Source organism: Cherax quadricarinatus, chromosome 52 (genome assembly GCF_038502225.1).
Source record: "Cherax quadricarinatus isolate ZL_2023a chromosome 52, ASM3850222v1, whole genome shotgun sequence".
In the NCBI taxonomy this organism is placed as follows: Eukaryota; Metazoa; Arthropoda; class Malacostraca; order Decapoda; family Parastacidae; genus Cherax; species Cherax quadricarinatus.
Genome location: NC_091343.1, coordinates 12,748,934 through 12,766,433, shown reverse-complemented (window position 1 = coordinate 12,766,433; position 17,500 = coordinate 12,748,934). Strand labels below are relative to the sequence as shown.

The 17,500-nt window shown below is 41.8% G+C and overlaps 1 protein-coding gene and 1 long non-coding RNA gene across 2 annotated transcripts in view; one reads left to right on the top strand and one right to left on the bottom strand.

Moving 5' to 3' along the window:
* LOC128696816 (pro-resilin) overlaps positions 1-17,500 on the top strand; it is a 105,917-nt gene that overhangs the window by 54,093 nt on the left and 34,324 nt on the right. The window lies entirely within an intron of this gene.
* Positions 11,160-13,531, bottom strand: LOC128696823 (uncharacterized). Its single transcript, XR_008408207.2, has 3 exons — positions 13,393-13,531; positions 12,442-12,539; positions 11,160-12,324 (listed from the first exon to the last, which is right to left on the bottom strand). It is a non-coding gene; the product is annotated as an uncharacterized lncRNA (long non-coding RNA).

Here is a 17,500-nt window from a genome sequence, read left to right as displayed (position 1 = left end):
TCTACAAGAATCAGTATTGAGACTGGTACTATTTCTTTAATATATTAATGATATACCAGAAGAGAATCAAGTGTGTCACTGTTTGCTAATGTAAAATTAATGAAGCGAATAAAAACTGAAAAGAACCTGGTCAAATTGCAGGATTGGTCTGACAAGTGGCTACTGTAATTCAACCGCAACAAATGTAAGGTTAGGAGAATTTTGGGAAGAGGGAAGATTGGAAATTAAGAAGACTTAGGGAACAGAGGTTGCAACTCCCATCCCCCTCAAGGAGAAAGACCTAAGGGCGATCCTAGTGCCGAGTATATATCGCCAGAGGCGGGGCGCCCATCAACCGAATATCCTTTGCAGCAAATGTAAAGTCATTCGTGACCCTAAAGGCTTATGTCAGGCTCAGCTTGAAGTAAGGAGCACCAACATGGAGTTCTCACATGATAAAGCATATACAGAAACTGCAGAAAGTGATAAAGTTTGTAACGAGACTAGTACCAGAGCTCCGGGTAATGAACTATGGAGACACTACAGGAACTGAACTTGACATTACATAGAAGAAAGAACCACGGAAGACATTATTAAACGCAAAATACTCAAGAGGATTTGATAAGAGTGGACAGGAACGGAATGTTCGAGGCGATGAAAGAGTACACGAGGGCGCGGTTGGAAATTAAAGAAACAGATGAGCTGCTGGAATATCAGTGTTTCTTCAACCTCAGGGCGGCCAGGAAGTTGAATGGCCTTATAATATTATTATTATAATCATTATAAGGCCTTATAATAAATAATAATAATAATAATAATAATAATAATAATAATAATAATAGTTTATTTGGACACGATACGTAGTTGTACAAGGAATTATAGTAGCTGGGTATATATACCAAAAGCCCTTTGTATGCAGAGCATTATGGGCAGGCTTAAAATTAACTTAAAATTAACTAAGCAATGATAGATTCAGTGGTAAAAATTACAGTAAACAATTTACAATATGAAGTACAATTGAGTATTTTAATTAAACAATGAAATTTGAACATTTCAATTATGAAGCATTATAGTTGTACAAATGTACAATGTATAATATAAAAAAATGATCAGTTTACTATATGTAGTCATACAATTTATTAATCCGATCAAATCGAACAAAATTAATTATTTGTAGTGCAGAAACAGGTCATATGGTCATTAGATGAGTTACTATGTATTCAAGAGAATGGATTTTTGTATTAGGTAATGCAATTAAAAACATAGTTTGATTGGGTCACGGGTTATACATTTATGAAATACAGTTATTCAATATTTATTGATCTTTGAGCATTTAGTTATGGGGCTCTGAGGCTAGGGGAGTAACACAGTGTTTAATGATTTTTTGAGGCAGTAGAAAGTGATTTGTTAATTTTGTAGAGTTAAGTACTAAATAGTGAAAGAGAGGTCCATACACAGTTTTAAGAATAGGTATGACAATGATACTAGACAAGGTGAGCCAGGAGCTGAAAACTGTTGGGCTGCCACCTGTGATGTGTTGTTTTCGGGATTACTGGTGTGTGAAGGGACCGGATCTCTGGACCAGGCCTCTCCATACCATGTTTCAACATATGGATGCTGCCCACCTCCACCACACCACTTCCGGACTGATAACATGTATCCCTAGAATTCATAACTGAACCACGATGTCCTGATACACATCACTACCCTAAGACGAAGCTGCAGTCACTCACCATTCTATCATATGAGTACAGCAACCACTAATTCTATATATTATAATTTTAAGAACAGGTACAATATCCACCTACTTTTTACCACTACATATGGAACTTCAGCAGCTCTGTCAGTACACTTCTGTAGCTTCTGCAATAATTAAGTTAATATATGAGGAGCCAGCCGGCTACACTACCTCGTCTACTCCCGCTCTGGCGTTCACTCTAGACATAATCCAACATAAACTTTACCCCTTCCACACCCTTCTGCAACTACCAATCTCTTTTATTATTTTATAATGCACTTTGTAATTTTAGCCTCTGACATTTATTAACATTAACTTCGAAATCATTAATTACACACATTCAACAATACAAGACTACTGGTAAAAAAAATATATAAACAAACCACAAAATACTTACATATGCAATAATTAGGCAAGACATTTCAACAATAATTACAAAGTCTTCCTCACCTCACAGAGACCCGCCTTCCCGGGTAATTATATAATACAGCCTAACGTGTCAGCATGTACAGTATATAAATAAAAATACATTGGGAAGCCTATCCCTGCCAAATATTTCTCATTTATATTAATTCACTCATATTACTGTGTACAAATATTTTACAGGTACAACCTGACACACCAACTTACATGAATTTTCCAAAAGGCCTACTATCAATTAAATTAATTGACATTCTAATGTTTTTATAATAATGAATCATTTCCAAAATTAACAGCCTACTCACTCATCCTCTGTTGACATCAAATTGTCAGCCATTATGATTCCAGCCGCATACATAAGTATATATAAATAAAATATCCCCAAAAATACTAATACACATACACACACGCGAACGTCTGTGAGCAAAAACATTGTTAGCTGCGCTAAAAATAGCAGAGACAGGTGGGATAGACCTGTTTTTTTTTATTCCGAGACATTCACTGATCTCAATGGTGAAGTGAATTGTGGTGCAGCGGTGACCTAGAGTGACCCCGGCCTTGTTACTATCTCCAGCACCACCTCCTCCCACACCTACACCACTTCCCACACCTCCAGCACCACCACGTCTCAAACCTCCAGCACCAACTCCACCACCTTCCCACACCTGAAACACTGCGTCTTTCACCACCTCAGTTACATACGGCCTCTCACATTACCTCCAACACTGCTTCTCATATCACCAACACTGCGTCTCATCTCACCAACACTGCATCTCATATCACCAACACTGTCTCATATCACCTCCAGCACTGCGTCTGACACCACCTGATCATCAACACCATCTCTGTCAATGCCTCTAACGTCACTGTAGATACACTATGTAAACGATATATTTACACCAATAGACGTATATCTCTAAGTGTATATTCACCAAGACGTCTCTCACTGTATATTCACCTAGACATATATCTCACACCTACCTAAGGGATAAAAAAAAAAACAGGAAGGCAGGCGCAAGATCTGTGTGAGAAGGATGCGCTCTATAAAGAATCAGACACATGTAAACCTGAGTATCTTTACCCAAGTTTACATGTGTCTGTGCTCAACTTGGTATAGTATACCAAGATTGCTATGGTACGATCTATATACAGCTGACACTGCTCTAAAGAGCGAGATGCTGTAGTTCATCTCTAAATATTTCCGTAAAAAATACATTAATAAATGAAGTAAGGATTAAGATGAAGCTCTTGTTGTATAAATACTGGAAGATACAAACCTATTGTGGTATATACACTGGAAGATCCACCCCTCTTGGGGTATATACATTGAAAGATACACAGCTCTCGGTGTATATACAATGGGAGATACACTGCTCTTGGGGCATATATACTTTATTTTCACCTTGACTAGGTCACACAGCTTACACCACAATCACTAACTGGTCTCCAAAGCTCTATCACACACGCACACACACACACACGCACACACACACACACACACACACACACACACACACACACACACACACACACACACACATACACACACACATACACACACACACACATACAAATCCTGTGTCACAAACCTTCTGGAGTTCTATGACAAAGTTACAGAAGTATGACACGAGACAGAGGGGTGGGTTGATTGCATTTTCTTGGACTGCAAGAAGGCCTTCTACACAGTTCCTCACAAACGACTAGTGCAGAAACTAGAGGATCAGGCGCGTATAACAGGAAGGGCACTGCAATGGATCAGAGAATATCTGACAGGGAGGCAACAACGAGTCATGGTACAGGATGAGGTATCACAGTGGGCACCTGTGACGAGCGGGGTCCCACAGGGGTCGGCCCTAGGACCAGTGCTATTTCTGGTATATGTGAATGACATGACGGAAGGGATAGACTCAGAAGTGTCCCTGTTTGCAGATGATGTGAAGTTAATGAGGAGAATTAAATAAGATGAGGACCAGGCAGAACTTCAAAGAGACCTCGACAGACTGGACACGTGGTCCAGCAACTGGCTTCTTGAATTCAACCTTGCCAAATGCAAAGTCATGAAGATCGGAGAAGGGCAAAGAAAATCGCAGACAGAGTATAGACTAGGTGGCAAAGGACTGCAAACCTCATTCAAGGAGAAAGATCTAGGGGCGACCATAATACCGAGCATGTCTCCGGAGGCACACAACAACCAGGTAACTGCTGCAGCATATGGGCGCCTGGCAAACCTGAAAATAGCGTTCCGATACTTTAGTAAGGAATCGTTCAAGACACTGTACACTGTGTACATCAGGCCCATACTGGAGTATGCAGCACCAGTTTGCAACCCACACCTGGTGAAACACGTCAAGAAACTAGAGAAAGTGCAGAGGTTTGCAACAAGGCTAGTTCCGGAGCTCAGGGGTATGTCCTACGAAGAAAGGTTGAGGGAAATCGGACTGACGACATTGGAGGACAGGAGGGTCAGGGGAGACATGATAACGACATACAAAATACTGCGTGAAATAGATAAGCTAGACAGAGACAGGTTGTTCCAGAGAGGGGACACAGAAACAAGAGGTCACAATTGGAAGCCGAAGACGTAGACGAGTCAGAGGGATGTTAGGAAGTATTTCTTTAGTCATAGAGTTGTCAGGAAGTGGAATAGCCTAACAAGTGATGTAGTGGAGGCAGGAACTATACATAGCTTTAAGACGAGGTATGACAAAGCTCTGGAAGCAGAGAGAGAGAGAGAGGACCTAGTAGCGATCAGTGAAGAGGCGGAGCCAGGAGCTGAGTCTCGACCCCTGCAACCACAATTAAGTGAGTACAATTAGGCGAGTACACACACACACACACACACACACACACACACACACACACACACACCACACACACACACACACCACACACACACACACACCACACACACACACCACACACACACACACACCACACACACACACACACACACACCACACACACACAGAGATCTGGTAGAAGAACCAGGGAGGAAAGACTGGGAGTTAGAGCTCCAAAAAAGGGAGGAAGAGTGGGGAAGGAAGATAGTAGAGCTTGGTAAGAAAATGGAGGGGCGGATAGCTGAAGAGTGCAGGAAGTGGGAAGTACAGGCCTTAGCAGCAGAAGCTAGGATACAGTGCTTAGAAGAGAAACTGCAAAGCCTGAAACAGATTAGAGAGACAAATGACAATTCAGACGTGACATCAGGAAATTCAAAGTCAGGCGCAGACAAGGGGATGGTAAGCAACAACGGAGACATGCCGTACGGGAAGGCCCTATCAGACCCACGTGGGGCCAGGGAAAAGACGACGAGCACACTGAGATCAAACGACAGGTCTGAAGACAATGATGGAAATTCAGAGTCAGGCGCAGACAAGGGGATGGTAAGCAACAACGGAGACATGCCATACACGAAGGACCTATCAGACCCACGTGGGGCCAGGGAAAAGACGATGAGCACACTAAGATCAAGCGACAGGTCCGAAGAAAATGAAGGTTTGTTATATGCAGAGGTTCTAACAGCCAACTGCAGTAGCAAGGGACAGCTGGCCAGGAAAGACAGTCCACTAAGAATAGATGTTTCAGATATGACAGGGACTGAAGGCAAGAACATGTCAATGGAAGGAAACAAAATGCCTCAGAGGAAGCAGATGGAGACTAAGTGGGAGGAGGAAAGGGCGAGGTCAGTTTTTGTGTACGGGCTCCAAGAAGCCAAGGGGGCCAACTTTGAAGAAATAAAACAGGAGGAGAAAAAAATGATTGAAGGCATCATGAAAACAATAGGGGAGGGCAATATGACCCAGGTGACAAATTTTCAGAGAATTGGGTGGTTTGCGAGTGGAAGGATACGGCCTGTCAGAGTAACTTTCAAGGAAGAATCAGTTCGAATCAGGATTCTGCAAGAGAAAGCAAGACTGAGAGACAAAGAGGGGTACCAGAGAGTATACCTCGACCGCGACAGAACACAAGAAGAAAGGACTACACTGAAAGAGAGGGTACAGAGACGCAAGGAGGAACGAGAAGCAATGAAAATGAGCAGGACCCAGACACAGGAGGAAGGGCAAACACACCCCACAGAATCTCCCACCAAAAGACCCCACCCGCGACATTCCCAACGCAACTGAGCAACCTATACTCCAACCCACTCACTGTTCCCTCTGCCACCAACCCCCATATCACAAACCTCACCCCAACAGCTGTCCCTTATGGGCATTCTGACCCCACCCCCATCAACACATACCCCACCTACACCACAGCCCCATATAGGCCCCCACCAAGGCTCTCCCTCCCCCAACCCCAATATACTTGCATGACCACAATGATAGAAAAGAAACTAAAGGTTTGGTACACAAATGCGGATGGAATAATGAATAAACATGAGGAGTGGAATGAAAGAATCAGTGAAAAATCCCCAGACATCATAGCAGTCACAGAAACAAAACTCGCTGAGATAATAACAGACACAATCTTCCCAACAGGATATCAGATCCTGAGGAAAGATAGAAGGAGTAGAGGGGGAGGAGGGGTTGCACTGCTCATAAAACACCAATGGGGATTTGAGGAAATGGAAGGCATGGACATGATTGGAGAAAGAGACTACATTGTAGGTACAATTCAGTCCGGAGAACATAAAGTAGTCATTGGAGTGATGTATAACCCACCACAGAACTGCAGGAGGCCAAGAGAGGAGTACGAAGAAAACAACAGGGTGATGGTGGACACACTGGCTGAGGTGGCAAGAAGAGCTCACTCGAGCAGAGCAAAGTTACTGGTAATGGGCGATTTCAACCACAGGGAGATCGACTGGGAAAACCTGGAGCCACATGGGGGTCCCGAAACATGGAGAGCAAAGATGATGGATGTGGTACTTGAAAACCTCATGCATCAACATGTCAGGGACACAACCAGAGAGAGAGGGGAGGATGAGCCAGCAAGACTGGATCTTGTGTTCACCCTGAGCAGTTCAGACATCGAGGACATCACTTACGAGAGGCCCCTTGGAGCTAGCGATCATGTGGTTCTGAGTTTTGACTATATAGTAGAGTTACAAGTGGAGAAGGTAACAGGAACTGAAGGGGACAGGCCAAACTATAAAAGGGGGGACTACACAGGTATGAGAAACTTCCTGCAGGAGGTTCAGTGGGACAGAGAAATGGTAGGAAAATCAGTAAACGAGATGATGGAATATGTGGCAACAAAGTGCAAGGAGGCAGAGGAAAGTTTTGTTCCCAAGGGAAACAGAAATAATAGGAAGACCAAGACGAGTCCTTGGTTTACCCGAAGGTGTAGGGAGGCAAAAGCTAAGTGCAACAGAGAATGGAAAAGGTACAGGAGGCATAGGACCCAGGAAAACAAGGAGATTAGTAGAAGAGCCAGAAACGAGTATGCGCAGATAAGGAGGGAGGCCCAGAGACAGTATGAAAACGACATAGCATCGAAAGTCAAATCTGACCCGAAACTGCTGTATAGCCACATTAGGAAGAAGACAACAGTCAAGGACCAGGTGATAAGGCTGAGGAAAGAAGGTGGGGAACTCACAAAAAACGATCAAGAGGTATGTGAGGAGCTCAACACGAGATTTAAGGAAGTATTTACAGTAGAGACAGGAAGGACTCTGGGGGGACAGACCAGATGGGGACACCAACAAGGAATACACCAACAAGTGTTGGACGACATACATACAGATGAGGAGGAGGTGAAGAAACTGCTAAGGGACATCGATACCTCAAAGGCAATGGGACCGGACAACATCTCTCCATGGGTCCTTAGAGAGGGAGCAGATATGTTGTGCGTACCACTTACCACAATCTTCAACACATCCCTGGAAACTGGGCAACTACCTGAGGTATGGAAGACAGCAAATGTAGTTCCCATTTTCAAAAAAGGAGACAGAAAAGAGGCACTAAACTATAGACCTGTGTCATTGACGTGTATAGTATGCAAAATTATGGAGAAGATTATCAGGAGGAGAGTGGTGGAGCACCTGGAACGGAACAGGAGTATAAATGCCAACCAGCACGGATTCACGGAAGGCAAATCCTGTGTCACAAACCTTCTGGAGTTTTATGATAAAATAACAGAAGTAAGACAAGAGAGAGAGGGGTGGGTTGATTGCATCTTCTTGGACTGCAAGAAGGCCTTTGACACAGTTCCTCACAAGAGATTAGTGCAGAAGCTAGAGCATCAGGCGCATATAACAGGAAGGGCACTGCAATGGATCAGAGAATACCTGACAGGGAGGCAACAACGAGTCATGGTACGTAATGATGTATCACAGTGGGCACCTGTGACGAGCGGGGTCCCACAGGGGTCGGTCCTAGGACCAGTGCTATTTTTGGTATATGTGAACGACATGACGGAAGGGTTAGACTCAGAAGTGTCCCTGTTTGCAGATGATGTGAAGTTAATGAGGAGAATTAAATCTGATGAGGACCAGGCAGGACTTCAAAGAGACCTGGACAGACTGGACACCTGGTCCAGCAAATGGCTTCTCGAATTTAATCCTGCCAAATGCAAAGTCATGAAGATAGGGGAAGGGCACAGAAGACCACAGACAGAGTATAGGCTAGGTGGCCAAAGACTGCAAACCTCACTCAAGGAGAAAGATCTTGGGGTGAGTATAACACCGAGCATGTCTCCGGAAGCACACATCAATCAGATAACTGCTGCAGCATATGGGCGCCTGGCAAACCTGAGAACAGCATTCCGACACCTTAGTAAGGAATCATTCAAGACACTGTACACCGTGTATGTCAGGCCCATACTGGAGTATGCAGCACCTGTTTGGAACCCGCACTTGATAAAGCACGTCAAGAAACTAGAGAAAGTACAAAGGTTTGCAACAAGGTTAGTTCCAGAGCTAAGGGGAATGTCCTATGAAGAAAGATTAAGGGAAATCGGCCTGACGACACTGGAGGACAGGAGGGTCAGGGGAGACATGATAACGACATATAAAATACTGCGTGGAATAGACAAGGTGGACAAGGACAGGATGTTCCAGGGAGGGGACACAGAAACAAGAGGCCACAATTGGAAGTTGAAGACACAAATGAGTCAGAGAGATAGTAGGAAGTATTTCTTCAGTCATAGAGTTGTAAGGCAGTGGAATAGCCTAGAAAATGACGTAGTGGAGGCAGGAACCATACACAGTTTTAAGACGAGGTTTGATAAAGCTCATGGAGCGGGGAGAGAGAGGGTCTAGTAGCAACCGGTGAAGAGGCGGGGCCAGGAGCTAGGACTCGACCCCTGCAACCACAAATAGGTGAGTACAAATAGGTGAGTACACACACACACACACACACACACACAACCTGACAGAGAGAAAGCACCACTCCGCGTACTTCACACGCTTGTTATGGCTACGCAACTTTCCCACACATGAGATATACCAGCCAGAACTTTCTTGAATACATGCATGTGAATAGTCATCAAATAAGTCACTTCAGCTACGCATTCTCTATACTCACTCGGGTTTAGCGGTTTCATTTAAATATAATAACTCGAGTGCTCAGGAAAAGAAAAAAGTAATGCAAGAAAATTGCAATGAAAAGTTACAAAATAATTTTCCGACAAATATATATATATATATATATATATATATATATATATATATATATATATATATATATATATATATATATATATATATATATATATATATATATATATATAAAATATATATATATATATATATATATATATATATATATATATATATATATATATATATATATATATATATATATATATAATGTATACGTATCAGAAATCTTCCCTATGAGGATAGACTAAGGGCCCTGAATCTGCACTCTCTAGAAAGACGTAGAATTAGGGGGGGATATGATTGAGGTGTATAAATGGAAGACAGGAATAAATAAAGGGGATTTAAATAACGTGTTGAAAATATCTAGCCTCGACAGGACTCGTAGCAATGGTTTTAAGTTGAAAAAATTCAGATTCAGGAAGGATATAGGAAAGTACTGGTTTGGTAATAGAGTTGTGGATGAGTGGAACAAACTCCCGAGTACAGTTATAGAGGCTAAAACGTCGTGTAGTTTTAAAAATAGGTTAGATAAATACATGAGTGGGTGTGGGTGGGTGTGAGTTGGACCTGATTAGCTTGTGCTACTAGGTCAGGTGTCGTGTTCCTTAAGTGAATGTTACCTGACCTGACTAGGTTGGGGCATTGGCTTAAGCCAGTAGGAGACTTCGGCCTGCCTCGCATGGGCCAGTAGGCCTGTTGCAGTGTTCCTTCTTTCATATGTTCTTATATCGAAAAGAACACTGCACTAGCCAAGGAGTAAAACCCATGGTGTTTTGGCCCGCCGCCTCTCTCACCAGGAGGTGGGCCGAAACAGCATGGGTTTGACTACTTGGCTAGTGCAGTGTTGTTATTGATCGATACCACTTGTTCCGTGGGCACAATAATATATATATATATATATATATATATATATATATATATATATATATATATATATATATATATATATATATATATATATATATGTGTATATATATATATATGTGTGTGTGTGTGTGTGTGTGTGTGTGTGTGTGTGTGTGTGTGTGTGTGTGTGTGTGTGTGTGTGTGTGTGTGTGTGTGTCGTGCCGAATAGGTAAAACTGGTCAATTAGCAAGAACTCATTTAAAATTAAGTTTATTCTAAATTTTTCTCTTATACTTTTAAAGATATATAAATTTTAATTTATGTTAATGTAAAAATGAATAATTTTGTACCAAAAAAACCTTAGAAAACTCACCTAACCTTATTAAAACAAGCGTAATTCAATTTAGCCTAATCCAACAAAATATATTTTAGATAAGTTTACAATAATTTAATAATAAACAAACACAATGAAATATATTTTTTCGTTAGGTTCAGAATGACTTTTGAGAAATTATTGCTTATTATTCCTTTATATATATATATATATATATATATATATATATATATATATATATATATATATATATATATATATATATATATATATATATATATATATGGATTGATGGATGAATGGGAAGCAATCAGATTTGATCGGAGGAAAGGGACTTGTACTTTAATTTCCTGGATCACGGAAAACTGAGCTAATAATCTGTTGTTGCTGCTATGATCTGTTAAGGTCATCTTGAAAAGATGTTAAGGTTATCAAGTACAGATTTATGCAAGCAGCCTAACCATAAGGTAAACGACCTCATTCATAAGCGCACATGAACAAACAACGACAGTCCTGTGTTTGTAATTAGCCTTTACCATAAACAAACAATAGCACAACCTTTGTTTTCTATATTGTCGAGCTTTCTACCCCTATGACAAAGAAGTCAGTTACCTGCAGGTTGCTACAGCCTTTTGTAAGAGAGATTTGCCTATTGAGAACACCGAGGTATGGAGAGGAATTATATACGAAATCTTGTGTTCAAAACAATCCAGACGTGTAATTTTTTTCTCTCTACTACATCGCCCGTCTCTCACCAAATTAGGATGACCCAGTTAAGGAAACCACATTCACCATCAGTCATTCAGTGGCTGTCTTCCAACGTACATCAGAACGAGATGGGTTTAATTATTATTATAATCATGGGGGAGCGCTAAACCTGTAGGATTATACAGCGCATGTGGGGGGATGGAAGGTATTCAGACTCAATTCAGGGAACCGGAGCACAGATCCAATTCTTTAGATCAAGAGCCCCTCACCAGCATCAAGGAACTTCCCTTAAGGGAAGAGATGTGTTTCAACCGCCGGTCAGTCCGGGAACAGCAATTCCGTAGCCCCGCCGCCTCTAACTCAATACACAAAAAAGCATTGTGCAGAGCGCAGCATAATATTTTACTGCAGTTATATATCAGCAAGTTATCACTTGGAAATTACTCCAGTTACTTTAACAAAAATGATAAATTATCGCCTACACAACCCAACACCACTTCGAACATCCCATTAAAACACAGTAATTGTCGAAGTGTAAAGCCGGTCTGATGAGGATGTCTAATTATCTCACAGAAATAGATATCCCAAAATACATCAGCATTAAGTTTGAAGCCGCTCAGAAAATGCATTCTCAAATTATCGGCAAATTATCAAAATATGAGTTTGAAGCCAGTCGTATGAGGAATTCATAAATTATCTCATAAAAAACAGCATTTCCATGTTCACTATTTCTTCAGTATAACTGGTCCATGCAATCTGAAATTAATATAATAAACACTATAAACATCATCTTCCCACTAATACAAAAATGTTACTAAACCTCATAGAAATATACCAGTTTATTTTTGTTTTTTCAAAGCTTATCTCACTCACCAGTTTTATTCAAGGTCAAGCGGAATATTTTTTACTTTCTTGAGTTATATATGGTGAATGTCCCACGAATGTGGACCTAATAGCCTCCCGCAACACACCTGCAAATTATCGTATTAGCAATTAGCTCAGTAACTACAATATCAAGGATATTGTAGCTACGGTCACTGTTGCCACAGTCCACCAAAACACCATCAGCTACCGCTGCTTTATTGAAGACAAGCTTGAGGCAACATTTTACTGTATATAGAACTTTATTTAGTCATGACTTGATAAAGCTTTACACAGCAACACGTTGTTCCAACAAAGATTTCTTGACTTCTGTATTGTCAGCAGCACCACACTTGTATCTCATCTCACCTCGGGAAACTGTATGTGGAAATAAACACACACACACACTATATATATATATATATATATATATATATATATATATATATGTGTGTGTGTGTGTGTGTGTGTGTGTGTACTCACCTAGTTGAGGTTGCGGGGGTCGAGTCCGAGCTCCTGTGTGTGTGTGTGTGTGTGTGTGTGTGTGTGTGTGTGTGTGTGTGTGTGTGTGTGTGTGTGTGTGTGTGTGTGTGTGTGTGTGTGTGTGTACTCACCTAGTTGAGGTTGCGGGGGTCGAGTGTGTGTGTGTGTGTGTGTGTGTGTGTGTGTGTGTGTGTGTGTGTGTGTGTGTGAACATTATAGATTTCATTATAGTAATTTTAAGATAATGAACAGGTGACGGATGAAAGGTTCCTTCCCTCCTACTTCTTGATGGATGATAGCTTCCCTCCCCTCCTCCCCCCCCCCCCCCAGAGAGATCAAAGGGGTCCCTCCTTCCCTCCCCAGCACATGGAAAGGCGTCATTGTTATTAAAAACCCTCATACTGACATACATTTACCTTAATAGGAAGTTATTTATTAAATAAACTAAGAAAAAAAACACTGAACCCCAAAAAGTCTTACAGAACCTCAATCTCCAGCCAGGCACTCTGGCTGAAGTGAACACACACTCCTTATTTCAGACTCAGCTTCGTAGACAGACTACGTTCAGTTGCAGGAGTTGACCACCAGGGAGGTAACACCCCCAGTTACTGGAGTTGACCACCAGGAAGGTAACACCCCCAGTTACTGGAGTTGACCACCAGGAAGGTAACACCCCCAGTTACTGGAGTTGATCACCAGGGAGGTAACCCCCAGTTACTGGAGTTGACCACCAGGGAGGTAACACCACAGTTGCAGTTGACCACCAGGGAGGTAACACCCCCAGTTACTGGAGTTGACCACCAGGGAGGTAACACCACAGTTGCAGTTGACCACCAGGGAGGTAACACCACAGTTGCAGTTGACCACCAGGGAGGTAACACCACAGTTGCAGTTGACCACCAGGGAGGTAACACCACAGTTGCAGTTGACCACCAGGGAGGTAACACCACAGTTGCAGTTGACCACCAGGGAGGTAACACCACAGTTGCAGTTGACCACCAGGGAGGTAACACCCCAGTTACTGGAGTTGACCACCAGGGAGGTAACACCACAGTTGCAGTTGACCACCAGGGAGGTAACACCACAGTTGCAGTTGACCACCAGGGAGGTAACACCACACAAGGAGCCATTGACATCACACAGAATTAGCCAATGAGGGTCAAGCACACTAATGACGTCATATTATTATTATAATAAAAAAGAAGCGCTAAGCCACAAGGGCTATACAGCATAATGACGTCATAGAATCTCTAATATATGAAGTTTCTTAATAAATTATAATTAGTCACGGAAGTGAAAGTTTCTAAATACCTGGAGTTTACCTGGAGAGAGTTCCGGGGGTCAACGCCCCCGCGGCCCGGTCTGAGACCAGGCCTCCTGGTGCATTAAGGTCAAACTGTCTATAATGACCCAGCACCAGGTTACGGGATTAATAGTTTAGATAATAAGGTTTAGCTGAGGGTGTCCCGTAGCTCGCTTGCTAGCGACTCGGCTCAAATATTGAGGTCTGTGGTTCGATTCTCGGTATGGGTGGAAACACTGGGGCATGTTTCCTTAATGTACCTGCTGTTCCTGTCCACGTAGCAGTAAATGTGTATACCTGGGTGTTAGTCGACTGGTGTGGGTCGCATCCTGGGGACAAAACCTAATTTGCCCGAAATGCTCTGCATAACCAGGGGCTTTCTATATAGTATGTCACTGATGTCAGATATGTCTGTATAAGTTGTATCATGTACTTGTAAAGATAAAGACTATTATTGTATATAAAACACAAAGGGTCATGGAGGGTCATGAAGAGTGAGCGGAGACGCTCAATATTCCTCACGTTGTGTATGTAGTCAAAACAGTTCATTCACTGTAGTTTGTTTGAGCTAAACTGTAGGGAGTTATAGAGGAATGGGAAGTACTCAGGTTAGATCCAACAAAAGGGAGGATGAAACTTATTATTAATTTGCTCCTCTACCCAAAAAATGTAAACTTCCCATTATTTGCATTTTCTCAACAGCGTCGTCCACTTTCACATGTCACGAGTGTGTGTGTGTGTGTGTGTGTAGCGGCTACACCTACTAAGTCAACAGTAGGTCGTGTGGTGCAAAACTGCAACATTACCCAGACATTCAAGAATCAGAACAACATTCAGTCCTGCTTCACGGCACACTTGGCCTCACTCCTGACATGATGGCGCAAGTATCAAAATACACCAAAACAACCTTACCAACATTTAACATCCTTCAGTGTTTAAAAAAAAATTATTGCATACACAAATTTTTGCTTGCCGTATTCGGCAAGAAGAATGTTGCTATTTAAACCCAAATCGCAAGTTTTACCTATTCGGCAAGACATATATATATATATATATATATATATATATATATATATATATATATATATATATATATATATATATATATATATATAAGAACTTTATCCACGAAAGCAAAGAGGGGAATGTATGAGAGTATAGTTATACCAACGTTCTTGTATGGGTGTGAAGCATGGGTGGTGAATGTTACAACAAGGAGAAGGCTGGAGGCAGTGGAGATGTCATGTCTGAGGGCAATGTGTGGTGTGAATATAATGCAGAGAATCCGTAGTTTGGAGATTAGGAGGAGGTACGGGATTACCAAACTATTATCCAGAGGGCTGAGGAGGGGTTATTGAAATGGTTTGGATATGTAGAGAGAATGGAACGAAATAGAAAGACTTCGAGAGTGTATAAATTTGTAGTGGAGGGAAGGCGGGGTAGGGGTCGGTCTAGGAAAGGTTGGAGGGAGGAGGTAAAGGAGGTTTTGTGTGCGAGGGGCTTGGACTTCCAGCAAGCATGCGTGAGCATGTTAGTTAGGGCCACCCTGCTTTGGTGGGAAACGACCGATGTGTTAATAAAAAAATAAATATCACACAAACACACATGAATTCTTGAGGGGCTAAAGGACTACTTTATCCGTCATTATATAGCGCTTCGGTATTGGGAGGTAAAAGGAAGATAGATCCAGTTCCTTGGATCGAGAGCTCTTCACCAACTTAAAGGCACTCTCCGTCTCCCTCCACTTGATGGGCACACTTTCTCTAAAACCATAAAAGTAGTACATACCCTTCCGGTAGAAACTTTCTCCATGCCCAGCCAGAGCAGGAAAGTTTGCACTACCCACCTCGGCTGCTCCAGACATTGTTATCTACCGTGGTGGAGCCTCAGGCAGCTGGTAAATGTTTAGGAAGAAAGGGAAGCAAGGACTTCATGAACTAGGCAAGAAGGTTAACACAGTGTAGGAGTAAGGAGGAGCCAGAAGATGAAGCGGAAGGTGGTGAATAGAATGAAAGGAAATAAAGCAGCTGGAACAGAGGGGATTAACGTAGAGATGTTAAAAAGAGGTGGAAGTGTATATAGTGTTGGAGTGGTTGGCATATCTGTTCAATATTTGCACGTAGAGAACATACAAGGGGAAAAGGGGACAAGAGGGAGTAAGAACCCTAGGAAAAAAAACCTTCTGAATGTATATAGTTTATGGTAGGATTTTTGAAAAGGGTTAAAAAGGAGGGTTTCCTAGTTACGAGCATTATTTATGAACAATAGGGGGATGTATAGATCATGCGTATACAATGTAGCATATAAGTGAACAAAATTTAGATGAAAGTAAAAAACCGTTGCATTTATGAATTAAAAAAGGCATATGATAGGGTGGATAGGGAAGCAGAATGGCAAATGATGAAAATGTATAGAATAGGTAGTAGATTACTAAAAGCATACTCTAACCTGAGGCGTGATGCTCACGTTAAGGTATGTAGGAGAGAAGAAGCATCACTTAAAGTAAAAACAGACCTTAGGATGTCAACATGGTTGCTGAACATATATAAAGACGGGGTTGAGAAAGAAGTAAATACTAGCGTGTTGGAAAGGTGTGGGATTAAAGGATAATGGATCTGATACAAAGTGAGATTTGCAAAAGTTGCTCTTAACTGATGACACTTCTTTTAGAAGATTCTAAAGGGAAGCTGCAAACACAGGTAGATGAGTTTGAGAGGGTATCTAAAAGGAAATTAAAAATGAACATAAAAAATAACAACGTGAGGAGAGTAACAAAAAATCTAAACAATGAAAGATTGGATATAACTGGAGGTGGTGTAAAGTGAATGTACTCGGTCGTATATTTGAGCGTGAACGTGTCGGCAGATGAATCTATGACAAGAAGTTGGTGGTGTGTCGAGACACTTGTAGAAAGATTTTTACCTGTGGAAGCAAAAAGGGAAATATACCAGAACATTGTGGTACCATGACTTTGATATGAATGCGAGGTCTGAGCTGGAGGTATTGTAGATGTGTTTGATGACGATGTGTGGCGTTAATATTACGTAGACAATTCGGAGCGTAGAAATTAGAAGACGGTGTGGGATCAGCATAAGAAAAATTATGTAGGCTAAGGAAGGGTCCTTGAGGTGGTTCTGACCTTCAAAAATTATGAAGCAGAATAGGATAACTAAGAGGGTATACACACCAGAAGTGGAAGGAAAGTGGGGTAGGGGACGTACTAGGAAGGGTTGGAGTGATAAAGGGTTTTGAGTGATAATGGCTTGAGCATCCAGTAAGCTTGTA